The following is a 14,165-nucleotide window of genomic DNA, read 5'->3' as shown; positions in this document are numbered from 1 at the left end:
AGGGCATCATGATCATCTTTAAAACAACAACAAATGTTGTCATATAACTTCTTATGCCAAAGTAACAATTCATTCACAAGGTAAAGTATGAACCAGAAACTTCATTGAAAACTAACAAACTAGTCACTGAAGCAATTGTAATTTATCATAACATCAGAAAGAGTCAATTCAAGAGCTTTTCAGCAAGTCCACATATGTCAACAATAATACTTTATGATAACCTACATCCGAATGAATATATATATATATATATATATATATATATATATATATATATATATATATATATATATATATATATATATATATATATATATATATATATATATATATATATATATATATAGGGCTCGAAGAAGCGTTCTCGAACTCCCCAGGGCCCAGGCCACGGAGAAGAAAAGGAAAACCCACCCAGTCCCGCACCTCCCGCGCCGCCCCCTCCCCTTCCCCGGAACCAGCCACCGCGCCGCCACCGGTCCTAAATCCGGCTGCCGCGCCGCTCCCTCCCCGGGATCCGGCCGCCGCGACACCACAGCCCCCGGATCCGGCCACCGGACGGCCTCCTTCCCCCGGATCCGCCCGGGACTGATCCCACCGCCGCCTGCCGCCACCAAGCACCGGCGTGCGACCCTGACGCCGCCTCCCGCCATGAAGCGCCGGCGCGCGACGCCGTCACCTACCTCTGGTACGGCGCCGCGCCGCTGCCACCTAGGCTGCCCGTGACGTCGCCCAACTCCTCTAGCGACGACCCCCTGCGACGCACGCCTCCTCGTTGTTCTGCCCCGCACACGGGCGCCTCCCCGTCCACCCTCTGGCAACCGAAACCAGCTCCGCCCGCCGTAGCAGAGGACATGCCCCGTTCGTGGCCTCCCCTCCCCTCCGCCCGTGTGTGCGAGAGGTTTCGGCAAGCGGTGCCCTCCGCTTCGTTGTGACCTTCCCTGCGCTCTTGCGTGGCCTGCCCATCTGTTACCGTCACCGGCCAACCAGCGCCGCCGCCGCCCGACCTACCCAGCACGCCGCGGCCCCCTGACCTACGAGCGTTCGTTCCCTGTGGGCCGCCCACCTTCTTTGCGCGCCACCGAGAGCCTGCCTCCGAACTTCCACCCTGGCTGCGCGCGGCTCTGCGCCCTAACCGTCATCGCCGGGGATCACCAAACACCATCAACTAGCATGCAGTCTTCGGCCGCCTGCTCACGCAGTCCCCAGCATGCTGCTGACGCGGATCCGGTCAAGCCCGCACACCTTCCCTCCGGTGAGCCTCCTCCCGCCTTATGCCTTAATCTTCTCCTTCTCTACCTCCGGCGAGCTCCCCTGTATCCTCCGGCTCGTCACCTTCACTTGCCCCTAGCTCCTCATGTGCTTCTATCGCACGACGCTGCCGAGCTACAAGAAACCAATGATGACGTCTCCACACCCCGTGCGCCGCTAGCGCCGTTTCCCGTTCGGCGCAAGCAGGACCTCCTCTGGCCGAATCCATCAGCGAGGCTCCCCTTCCACCATGTCGCCTATTCCCGGTGGGGATCTGCTGGTACAGTGTCCGGCCGTTCGCCGACGCCGCTGCAGGCCGTTCACCTAAGTCGCCACGCACCTGTACCCTGCAGCTGGCCGCAGCACGCCTGGAGCACACTCGCCATGCACCTCAGCTCTGAATCCCCTGCGCGTTGCCGCCGGCTTGCCCGAGCATGCCGCTGCTGGCCTTCTGTGTGTTGTGTGCACTCACTCCCAAGAACACAAGAGTTAAAACTGACGGGCAAAAACAACAGTTGATGGATACTGAGTTAACTGACGGAAAGGAGCGATGCATGATGCGGATGGAGCCAAATAACTGAACATCTACACTTTGTTGCATGTGCAAAAATGTGTGATCACTTGCTTCGTACTTGTGTTATTTTGATTTTTAAATAACTGATGTTTACTCCTTTGTGTGCGGAAAAAACTTAAGTGCATGGCATCTATTTTGTGTTTATCCTCTGATGAAAATGGCCATTGTTGTAGGTCGGCTTCGCCTGATGTGTCTGTTCAGCTACAAAAAGGAAAGCATTATACGTTGTTTTCTAGTCCGCTCACTTGTTGAAATAAAAAGAGCGGCTGGATCTTGCTGCACACAAGGAAGAAGCGTTTAAGAGGTAAGGAAGACGTGGCTGGGAATTAAAGGATAGGCAAAAGAGCTAAGCTAGCGCTCTGGTCACTGGCTTTTTATTTCTTTTCCTGTATTCGACCCTAGCTACTACATGTACGCTGGACTTTTCTATTCTACAAAAGAGAAAACAAAGTGATCACAGTGAGAAGAGAGAGAGAATAAACAAAATGTGCAATGGGGAATAACTCCATGTATTTTTTATCAAGCCCATTTTGGCCAGTGCATTTTTAAAAGTACTCCTAGATGTTTGTCTTTAAGAAGACTGGAGCCAAAATATAAATAGTCCACTTGATAATTTTAAACTTTGGACATATATGGGTAAATGCTACGTACTTCTCTGTTTTGTAATTAGGTAATTCTATTTTTTTCCATGAGTGCCATTTTTCAAACATATATTGTATAGAAAGTTGGATGTTAATTAAACACATTGATTTTATTCGTTTGCAATAATAATTCGAGTAGTTCACATTCAAATAACAGAGCAGGTCACATTTCTAAAAAACCAAGTGGTTCAAATTAAAATATCAAAGTTGTTTGATGTTCACAAAGGAAACAAATTTTTTGTCGATTAAAAAACAAAAAAATGGAGCATTTCAATATTTATTACAAAAACTTGAATTTTTCCCGTTACTAACGAAGAAACCAAGAAGTTTAGTTCGAAATAACAAAAGAAGTTGTACGATATTTATTACAAAACAAGTATTTTTTTCCTTTAGAAATGAATAAACCAAGAAGTCTAAAATTGAAAAAACCAAGAAGTTCAATTTAAAAAATAGAATAGTTCAATGTATATAAAGAACTCAGATTTTCCTTTTTACTAAATAATTAACCAAGAAGTTCAATTTCAAAAAACGAAACAATTCAATATTTATTAAAAAAATCAAATTTTCCCTGTTACTAACAAATAAACCAAGAAGTTCGGTTTGAAATAACGAAGAAGTTCGACATTTACTAAAAAAATTCCAAATTTTCCCATTTCTAGAAATACACAAAGAGGTTCAAAAATTTAAAATATAGAGCGTTTTGATGTCTATAAAAATTCAATTATTTTTGTTGCTAAAGGGTAGCTTAGTTTTTAGCATTTTAATGAAAAAATTAGAGCAATTTGATTTAGAAAAATCAAGAATTTCAAATTAAAAAAAGGAATAATTTGATGTATATAAAAAACCTCAAATTCTTTCAGTTTCTAAGCAAAAGTAGAGTATGAAGTTCAAATTAAAAATAAGAACAACAAAAAAAAGTTTAAAAAAGATTTCCCCATTTTTTAGAAAAACTACAAGTTCAAACTTCGCGAGTATGAAAAAGTTATCAACACGGGAAATCTGCGTGTTTTCAACATCTTTCCACCGGTATATTATTTGCTCAATTCCGGTAAGTAGTTGGGGAGTTAGGGGCAAAAAAACTGCAGCTGAAAAAACAGACTGAAGTTCAAACAGAACTGCTCCACAAGTTCAACCTCCTCACGCAATGCATTTTCGGAGACTTTGTTTTTGCGATGAAGGCAAAACGCATGTTCTCAGAAGTTCAGATTGATAACTGCCAGAAGTTCACGTACTACACGGTGTGCATTCTGTATTAAAAAAAGAATGAAAAAGCAAAGGCTAAAAGTTTTGTTCCTAGAAGTTCAAGTGCTCAGCTCGAGGAAGTTCAAAAGTTCTTGTGACAGAGGTTGAACAAAAATATGTGACATAAGTTCAAGGTGAAAACAACGGGAAATTCAACTACTACACGGAATGCGTTTCACATAAGAATATATGAATAGAAAACAAAAATCTTCAAAGGTTTGTTGCAAGAAGTTCACTTGCTCCTCCTCACATAGTTCAAAATTCATGTGCGAGACGTTCATCATTCATTTACATGTTGAAAAAAGGCAAAAGAGAACGTTGTTTTGCCAATTTAAAAACTGCTCTCAAATGGCAACGGATTTGTAACACCTGTCTACATGAAAAACTTGTTACTATTCATAAGCTTTCCAACGGTATATTATGTGCTACATTTCGATGAACGGTTTAAAATTTTTCATGTATACCATTTAAAAAACATTTTTATGTATTCAAAAAATTCTTATCCGTTGAAAGAAGTTCATAGTGAAAACAACGAGAAGTTCAAGTACTACAAAGAATGCATTCCAGGTGACAAAAAAGTACAAAAAAATAAAAGCTTAAAATGTTTGTTGAAAAGAAGTTCAAGTGCTCTATCCGGAGAAGTTCAAAAATTCTTACGACAAAGGTTCACCTTGTATTTTCATGTTCGAAAAACACACACAAAAATTGTTCTTTTTGCATTTTTAAATAATTCTCTTAATCCACAATGAAGTTCAATTATTATTTGGGAGCAATTTAATTTCAAGAAGAAAAATAAAAAAAACAAATTATAAAAATGGAAAAGGTTCATGTACTACATGGTGTGTTTAATATGAGAAAAATAAATTAAAAGACAAGGTCCAATTTTGTTGTTGTTATAAATTCAAGTCCTCGGTCGAAGAAAATTAAAAAAAATTGTAAGATAGGTTTGTACAAAAGGAATATCATTTGTGTAACGCTGACGAATGGATGAGAAAACTACAAATGAAAATACGTCATAGAAGTTCAACGTGAAAACAGCAGGAAGTTCAACTACTATACTGAATGAATTTCAGATGAAAAACTTTTAAAACCATCACGGGTATGAAAAAATGAACAACACGGGGAAAGTTGCGTGTTTACAACAGCTTTTCATCGGTATATCACTTGCTCAATTCCGGTGAGTGGATGGAGAGCTATGAGCCAAAAAAGCACGTGAAAAACAATGTGACGTTCAAGTACACGTGCCAAGAAGTTCGCGTTCTTCACGCGGTTCATTTTCCAAGAATCTGTTTCGCGATAGAGGTGCTTTGTGCAGATGGTGTTCCTATAGAAATATCAAACTAACGTTTGAAAATGTGCAGTAGAAGTTCATGTCAAACTAAGAGGGCGATTTCAACGTTTATTCTTGAAAAAGTGGAGAAAATTGTACATGCTTTGTAGGTCAAAAGTTTGGCTTTAATTTATGTTTTGTGAAGGTCAAAATGTTTTTTTCGAGAAGGTCAAGTGTGTTATCTCACTAAGCTCAAAATAAATTTAAACATGCAAGGTAAAACATGCAAGAAAACAAAAAGAAAGGGAGAAGTTCAATTTCTAAAGATGACGTAGTTCAACGTGTAAACCAATGTTGAAAGAAAACAAAAAGAAAATGAGAAGTTCAATTTCTAAAGATGAAGTTGTTCGACGTGCAACCCAATGCTGAAAGAAAACAAAAAGAAAGGAGAAGTTCAATTTCTAAAGATGACGTGATTTGACGTGCTAAACAATGTTGAAAGAAAATAAAAAGGAAAGGAGAAGTTCAATTTCTAAAGATGACGCGGCTTGATGTGCAAACCAAGTCAAAAACACACACAAAAATGTTGTTTTGGAGTCTTAAAATATTTTTATTCATAAAAAAATGATTAAGAAATAAAACCAAGAAGACCATATTAAAAAGATGGAGAAGTTCGATGATTATAGAAAACTCAGATTTTCCTCGTTATCAAAAATACGTCAGAGTGAAAACTGCAAGAAGTTCAACAAGAAAACAACAAGAAGTTCAATTACTACACTAAATGAATTTCGGATGAAAAATATAAAACCGTCGTGAGTATCAAAAAATGATCAACACGGGAAAGTTGCGTGTTTACAGCAGCTTTCCATCGATATATCACTTGCTCAATTCCGATGAGTGGGTGGAGAGATGCAAGCCAAAAAAGCACGTGAAAAATAGAGTGAAGTTCAAGTACACGTGCCGAGAAGTTCAGGTTCTTCACGCGGTGCATTTTCGAAGAATCAGTTTCGCGATAAAGGCAGAACAAATGATCTCGCCATTTTCGCAATTACTTGAAAACGGCTAGGAATCGGAGAAAACCATCAACATGAAAAAGTTTCGCATTTTCCTTAGCTTTTCAGCAGTATATTATTTGCCCCATTCCGATAAAGTTTGTAGAAATTATGTCAAAAATACGTTTTTATCCATTTTCAAATTTGACTTAAAAGCGTAAGGAATTGGGAGAAACAACATATAATAAAAAGTTTCGCATTTCCTCAAGCTTTCCAACGCTGTATCATTTGTTGCATTCGGACGTACAGTTAAAAAATTAGCTCGAAAATACAAACCCGGTGGAACTTGTATCGTTTTCTAAATTACTTTTAAACCATTCCAAATTGGAAAAAACTTTTAACATGAAAAAGTAGTGCATTTTCACAAGCTTTCCAACGCCATATCATTTGCCTCAATTGGATTAGCCGTTTAGAGATTACATTGAAAATACGAACTCAGCTGTTCGGTTTGCAAAATTTAACGATTTTCCAAATTACTCTTTATCCATAGGGAATTAAAGAAAACCTTCAACATGTCGAAGGAGCTGTTTTGCAGCAGCTTTCCAACACAATATTATTTACCACATTATGATAAACGGTTTAGAAATGCGATAAAAATACAATTCATGTTTTTTGTATGAAGAAAAAATGGTTTTCAAAACTGATCTTAAACCGCTTACATTTTGCCAAAAATTTAACTTGGGCCATGATATTGGTGTCCATAGCTTTCCAACGGTGTATCGCAAGCCCTTTTGGACATATTTTAGCTGAAGTTCAACCTAGTACTCGGGGAAGGTCAGGTGCGTTACTCGGGAAGTTCATGTTGTGATCAGAATATTATTCTGATCCCGTGATCATAATAGTGTTTATGTGTGTGTGTGTGTGTGTGTATATATATCCGGTTCTCTCCAACACATAGTGCTTGCCAAAGGAAAAAGTGTAAAAAGGAAAGGTGAAGATCACCATGACTCTTGTATAAGGGTAGAAGATAAAAGTAAAAGATAGGCCCTTCGCAGAGGGGAGCAGAGGTTTTCGTGCGCTTTGATAGTTAGATGCACAAAATATTAATGCAAAAGAACATCATTTAATATTGCCGCTTGTGATAAACAATTTTATTATGCAGTCTATCGCTTTTATTTCTTCCACATCACAAGTTTTAAGCTTATTTTATTCACACTAATAGATCATGCATATTTAGAGAGAAATTTTTATTGCTTGCACTGATGACACCTTACTTGAAGGATCTTACTCAATCCATAGGTAGGTATGGTGGACTCTCATGGCAAAATTGGTTTAAGGGATGTTTGGAAGCATAGTAGTATCTCTACTTGGTGCAAAGAATTTGGCTAGCATGAGAGGGAAAGGCAAGCTCAACATATTGGAGAATCCACGACAATATAGCTTCTATTCGGATATAAGAAAACATAACCCATTATGTTGTCTTGCTTGTCCAACATCAACCTTTTAGCATGTCATATTGAGTGCTCATAGTTACAAAAGATGTCCAAGATAGTATATTTATATGTGAAGCCTCTCTTTCTTTATTACTTCCTATTAATTGCAACAATGACCAAAACTATGTTTGTCAACTCTCAACAACTTTTATTCGTCATACTCTTTATATGTGAAGTCATTACTCTCCATAAGATCAATATATGACCTTTTTATTTCTTTCTTTCTTTTATTTTTATTCCCTCGAGATCATAGTAAGATGGCAAAGCCCTCAACTCAAAACTACTCTTTATTATATAATTCACTGATGTCTACTATGCAACTTGTTCTTGTAGACTTGTGTTGGGCCTCCAAGCGCAGAGTTTTGTAGGGCAGTAGCAATTTTCGCTCAAGTGGATGACCTAAGGTTTATCAATCCATGGGAGGTGTAGGATGAAGATGGCCTCTCTCAAACAACCCTGCAACCAAATAATAAAAAGTCTCTTGTGTCCCCAACACACCAAATACAATGGTAATTTGTATAGGTGCATTAGTTCGTCAAAGAGATGGTGATACAAGTGTAGTAATAATAATAGGTATTGATTTTTGTAATAGGAACAATAAAAATAAGCAAGGTAGAAATTAATCAAACGGAGCACAAACAGTATAGCAATGCTTGAAAATGAGGCCTAGGGTCCGTACTTTCGCTAGTGCAATCTCTCAACAATGCTAATATAATTGGATCATATAACCATCTCTCAACGTGCGATGAAGAATCACTCCAAAGTTCCTATCTAGCGAAGAACATAAGAAGAAATCATTTGTAGGGTACGAAACCACCTCGAATCTATTCTTTTTGATTAATCTATCCAAGAGTTTGTACTAAAATAACACCAACACAAAGAAATTGAAAGAGTGCCCCAAGATTTCTACCGGAGAAACAAAGACAAGAATGTGCATCAACCCCTATGCTTAGATTACCCCAATGTCACCTTGGGAATCCGCAAGTTGAGTGCCAAAACATATATCAAGTGAATCAATAAAATACCCCATTGTCACCATAGGAATCCATATGCAAGACATATATCAAGTGCTCTCAAATCCATAAAAGTATTCAATCCGATAAAACAAAGTCCCAAAGGGAAAACTCAATTCACAACAAGATAGATAGGGGAAAACACCATATGATCTGACTATATTAACAAAGCCCGCGATACATCAAGATCGTGAGACCTCAAGAACACGAGATAGAGAGACTAAACACATAGCTACTGGTACAAACCCTCAGCCCCGAGGGTGGATGCTACCTCTTGAGCTTGCGTTGGTTTTTCCCTTGAAGAAGAAAGGGTGATGCGCAAAGGAGCGTAAGTATTTCCCTCAGTTTTGAGAACCAAGATATCAATCTAGTAGGAGACTACGTAACAAGCCACTGAATACCTGCACAAACAAACACAACCTTGCAACCAACGCGACAAAGGGGTTGTCAATCCCTTCACAGTTATTCGCAAAGTGAGATTTGATAGAGATGGATAAACGGTAAAGTAATATTTTCTATATTTTTGGTTTTTGGAACGGAAAGTAAAGATTGCAAAGAAAGAGAACGATGACAGAAATTGGAAAGTTAACGGGAAACTAATATGATGTAAAATAGACCCACGGGCCATAGGTTTCACTTGAGGCTTGTCTCAAGATAGAAATTATTACGGTGGGTGAACAAATTACTGTCGAGCAATAGATAGAAAAGCGCAAAGTTATGACGATATCTAAGGCAATGATCATGAATATAGGCATCACGTCCGTGTCAAGTAGACCGACTCCTGCCTGCATCTACAACTATTACTCCACACATCGACCGCTATCCAGTATGCATCTAGAGTATTAAGTTCATAAGAATGGAGTAACGCATTAAGAAAGATGACATGATGTAGAGGAATTAACTCAAGCAATATGATGAAAACCCCATCTTTTTATCCTTGATGGAAACAATACAATATGTGCCTTGCTGCCCCTACTATCACTGGGAAAGGACACCGCAAGATTGAACCCAAAGCTAAGCACTTATCCCATTGCAAGAAAAACAAATCTAGTTGGCCAAACCAAATCGATAGTTTGAAGGGACTTGCAAAGATATCAAATCATACATAAAAGAATTCAGAGGAGATTCAAATAATATTCATAGATAAGCTGATCATAAATCCACAATTAATCAGATCTCGGCAAACACACCGTAAAAGAGTATTACATCGAATAGATCTCCAAGAACACTGAGGAGAACTTTGTATTGAGAATCGAAGAGAGAGAGAAGAATCCATCTAGCTACTAGCTATGTGAAGGAAATATGCCCTAGAGGCAATAATAAATTCGTTATTTATATTTCCTTATATCATGATAAATGTTTATTATTCATGCTAGAATTGCATTAACCGGAAACTTAGTACATGTGTGGATACATATACAAATAGAGTGTCTGTAGTATGCTTCTACTTGACTAGCTCGTTAATCAAAGATGGTTAAGTTTCCTAGCCATAAACATGTGTTGTCATTTGATGAACGGGATCACATCATTAGAGAATGATGTGATGGACAAGACCCATCCATTAGCTTAGCATAATGATCATTTAGTTTTTCTGCTATTGCTGTCTTCATGACTTATACATGTTCCTCAGACTATGAGATTATGCAACTCCCGAATACCAGAGGAACACCTTGTGTGCTATCAAATGTCACAATGTAAGTGGGTGATTATAAATATGCTCTACAGGTGTCTCTGATGGTGTTTGTTGAGTTGGCATAGATCGAGATTAGGATTTGTCACTCCGTGTATCGGAGAGGTATCTCTGGGCCCTCTCGGTAATACACATCACTATCAGCCTTGCAAGCAATGTGACTAATGAGTTAGTCATGAGATGATGCATTATGGAACGAGTAAAGATACTCCGGTGACAAGATTGAACTAGGTATGATGATACCGACGATTGAATCTCGGGCAAGTAACATACCGATGACAAAGGGAACAACGTATGTTGTTATGCGGTTTGACCAATAAAGATCTTCATAGAATATGTAGGAACCAATATGAGCATCCAGGTTCTGCTATTCGTTATTGACCAGATATGTGTCTCGGTCATGTTTACATAGTTCTCGAACCCGTAGGGTCCGCACGCTTAACGTCCGATGACCATTTGTATTATGAGTTATGTGATTTGATGACTGAAGTCTGTTTGGAGTCCCGGATGAGATCGCGGACATGACGAGGAGTCTCGAAATGGTCGAGGCATAAAGATTGATATATTGGACGATGTTTTTCGGACACCAGACGGGTTACGAGGGGTACCGGATAACTACCATAGTGTAGGAGGGTTATCGGAACCCCCCGGGGGAACTAATGGGCCTTAGTGGGAAGAGATGAAGGGCCACAAGGGGCTGGCCGCGCGCCCCCCCCCTTGGGTCCTAATTGGACTAGGGGAAGGGGGCGGCGCCCCTGAGGGAGTTCCGGACTAGGGGGTGTCCGGATAGCCAAACTATCATGATCGGCCGGACTCCAAGACTATGAAGATACAAGATTGAAGACTTCGTCCCGTGTCCGGACGGGACTTTCCTTGGCGTGGAAGGCAAGCTTGGCGATACGGATATGTAGATTTTGTACCATTGTAACCGACTCCGTGTAACCCTAGCCCTCTCCGGTGTCTATATAAACCGGATGGCTTTAGTCCGTAGGACGAACAACAATCATACCATAGGCTAGCTTCTAGGGTTTAGCCTCCTTGATCTCGTGGTAGATCCACCCTTGTAACACACATCATCAATATTAATCAAGCAGGACGTAGGGTTTTACCTCCATCAAGAGGGCCCGAACCTGGGTAAAACAACGTGTCCCTTGTCTCCTGTTACCCTCCGCCTAGACGCACAGTTCGGGACCCCCTACCCGAGATCCGCCGGTTTTAACACCGACATTGGTGCTTTCATTGAGAGTTCCTCTGTGTCGTCACCGATAGGCTCGATGGCTTCTTTGACCATCATCAACGATGCAGTCCAGGGTGAGACCTTTCTCCCCGGACAGATCTTCGTATTCGGCGGCTTCGCACTGCGGGCCAATTCGCTTGGTCATCTGGAGCAGATCGAAAGCTACGCCCCTGGCCGTCAGGTCAGATTTGGAAGTTTGAACTTCACGGCTGACATCCGTGGGGACTTGATCCTCGATGGATTCGAGCCACAGCCGAGCGTGCCGCACTGTCACGGCGAGCATGATTTAGCTCTGCAGCCGGATAGTACCCTGGAGGCCGCACTCGAACCCGCTCCGATCCTCAATTTGGAGCCGGCTGCGTAGATCGAGGACGGATGGCTAGACACCGCCTTGGGGGCTGCAACCCCTACGGCGATAGAGCCAAAGACTGACTTTGTCCCTCATAAAGCCCGTGACTCCGAGGCGCCGGACTCCTTGCCGGACTCCGAACCTCCCGCGCCCCCTCCGATCGAATCCGATTGGGCGCCGATCATGGAGTTCACTGCAGCAGACATTTTTCAACTCTCACCTTTTGGCGACATCTTGAGTTCGCTAAAGTATCTCTCATTATCAGGAGAGCCCTGGCCGGACTGCGGTCAGGACAGTTGGGATGCGGACGACGAAGAAATTCAAAGCCCACCCACCACCCACTTTGTAGCCGCTGTCGACGATCTAACCGACATGCTAAACTATGAATCCGAAGACATCGACGGTATGGACGACGATGCCGGAGACGACCAAGAACCAGCGTAGCAGAACTTCCTTCAAAGGAGTGACGCCAGGCCTTTAAGCCAATTATACAGGCTCTGTACCACCAGAGGTTGTGTTCGGTTCATCCGACAACCTCCGTCGCGAAAAGCTCACTCCCCATCACCCCATTCAAACAGTAGCCCTTAAGCACTATTGGGGCAAGTAGCTATCGCCAGCCCTAATGCAATACCACATTACGCGTTTTTTACGCTTAAGAATGCCCGGTCAACGTAGCATAATTTCATTAAAAAGTAACTCCGAGTGTTCCTTGACCACGGAAAACGTGAGACTGCTTCAACAGCCACACATTAATCAGACCTTGCAGGTCAAAGCCCCTAAAAACAGGTCATTCAGACCTTGGACATGGTTAGGCGAGTCCGGCGTAACTAAACAAGGGGCTTCCCAGCCGCATACCCCCTTCATAAGGGGCCGCGTGTATAAATGATGAGAGCCAATAAAGCTCAACTTTCCTCATTTTATTCTATTTTAATACAACTTCTGCACGATATTTCTTGGAAACTAAGTCCTTCTCTTTTTCAGATGAAGCACGTGCTACACCCGTCCAGGATACAACACAACGGAGACACATGCGCAGACGTGCAGCAGGGACCCGTTGCAAGGATTCTTTTCAGATTAAGACCCTACGGAAACCTTTCTTACTGTCTCTTGTTGATACACATCCCCCGGTTCCCCACCATAGCCAAGGAGGAGGCTAGCGTTTTGGCATCGGCCGTGTCAGAAGTTCTCGCCTGTACCTGGACACAAGGGGCTTAGGGCATTGTTCTGCCCGGTATCATAAAGACCGAACACCTCAGGGAGTGTTCGGCGTCTCGAGTTAGGCCTTATATGCATCAGCTCCGAATCATGTCTTTGGTCAAATGTTGGATTTGCCCGGCTCCTGTGTTTTGCTGCCTTACGTTCCGCATCATCAGCTAACGCGGCACTAGGAGAACTACTGCGATTGTGCCCCGGTTCGGCCGGGCGAGCACCTTAGTAGAGAAAGCCGAAAACTGACTGCCATGATATAGCGAGAGACTGGTCAACCACTCGATCGACCATTGGAATGTTTAGAATTCCTCAGCTTTGATGAAGGACCGCTTCCCGGTCAGGCACATACGCGCCCCGAGTTCGGGAAGAGCGGTGCCACCAGGGGCTATATAGTAGCCCCACATTCGAGCTCCTATGGCTAAGTGAAAGTGATAAAGCATTATAGTCCGGTTGCCTAGTTTGCTACGCTATCACCTCCTTAAAAGGACCAAGACGTTGGATTAAGTGTGAAAAAGCGCTTTTCTTTTTGCAAACACCCCCGCACCATGTGCGTGGGGGCTGAAGCCAAAGACTGCCATCTTTCAGACTATACATACATATACGGCCGCACAGGAGATAGTTCAATACTTGAACACACAAGTATAAAAAGTTATTGCATTATAAACATGATCTCAGAAATCATACATGTCATTCAAACATAAACATCTTTCGAGCACTGCGACTCTATTATACGAGCGCCCTGCAGGACTTCCTCAAAATAGTGCTCGGTGGGGAATCGGCTTTTGTCCGAACCCCGGGATGCAATAGCGGTGGCATCCATCTCCGCCCAGTATGTCTTACCACGGGCGAGAGCCATCCGTGCACCTTCTATGCATGCCGACCGCTTCATCGCCCCAATACGCGGCACCGCCCCAAGGAATTGCTGCAACAAGCCAAAATAACTCTTCGGCTTGGGCCTTTTCAGCCACAGATGAGCGACCACATCCGTCATGGCAAGTCCGGACAATCTATTCAGCTCAGCCCACTCAACCAGCTGATCACTCAACGGAAGTGGACGCTCTGGACTATGGAATTGAGACCAGAAAAGCTCTTCCATTTCATGATCCTCCTGGCTTCGAAAGTGCACGACTGCGTCCGCCGCACTCACCGCCAAGTCCAGATAAGGATCCTCCGCACCATACAATCGGCCCAGCTAAGCATACTTCGG

At 42.2% G+C, this 14,165-nt stretch overlaps 1 long non-coding RNA gene across 1 annotated transcript; it reads left to right on the top strand.

Annotated features, from left to right (window-relative positions):
• Positions 1 to 388: 388 nt before the first annotated feature.
• On the top strand, positions 389 to 2,449 carry LOC123089401 (uncharacterized). The gene is made up of 2 exons (XR_006442281.1): positions 389 to 1,859; positions 1,996 to 2,449. It is a non-coding gene; the product is annotated as an uncharacterized lncRNA (long non-coding RNA).
• Positions 2,450 to 14,165: the final 11,716 nt, after the last annotated feature.

The sequence above is a fragment of the Triticum aestivum genome, chromosome 1B (genome assembly GCF_018294505.1).
Source record: "Triticum aestivum cultivar Chinese Spring chromosome 1B, IWGSC CS RefSeq v2.1, whole genome shotgun sequence".
In the NCBI taxonomy this organism is placed as follows: domain Eukaryota; kingdom Viridiplantae; phylum Streptophyta; class Magnoliopsida; order Poales; family Poaceae; genus Triticum; species Triticum aestivum.
This window is presented reverse-complemented; position numbering and strand designations above follow the sequence as displayed.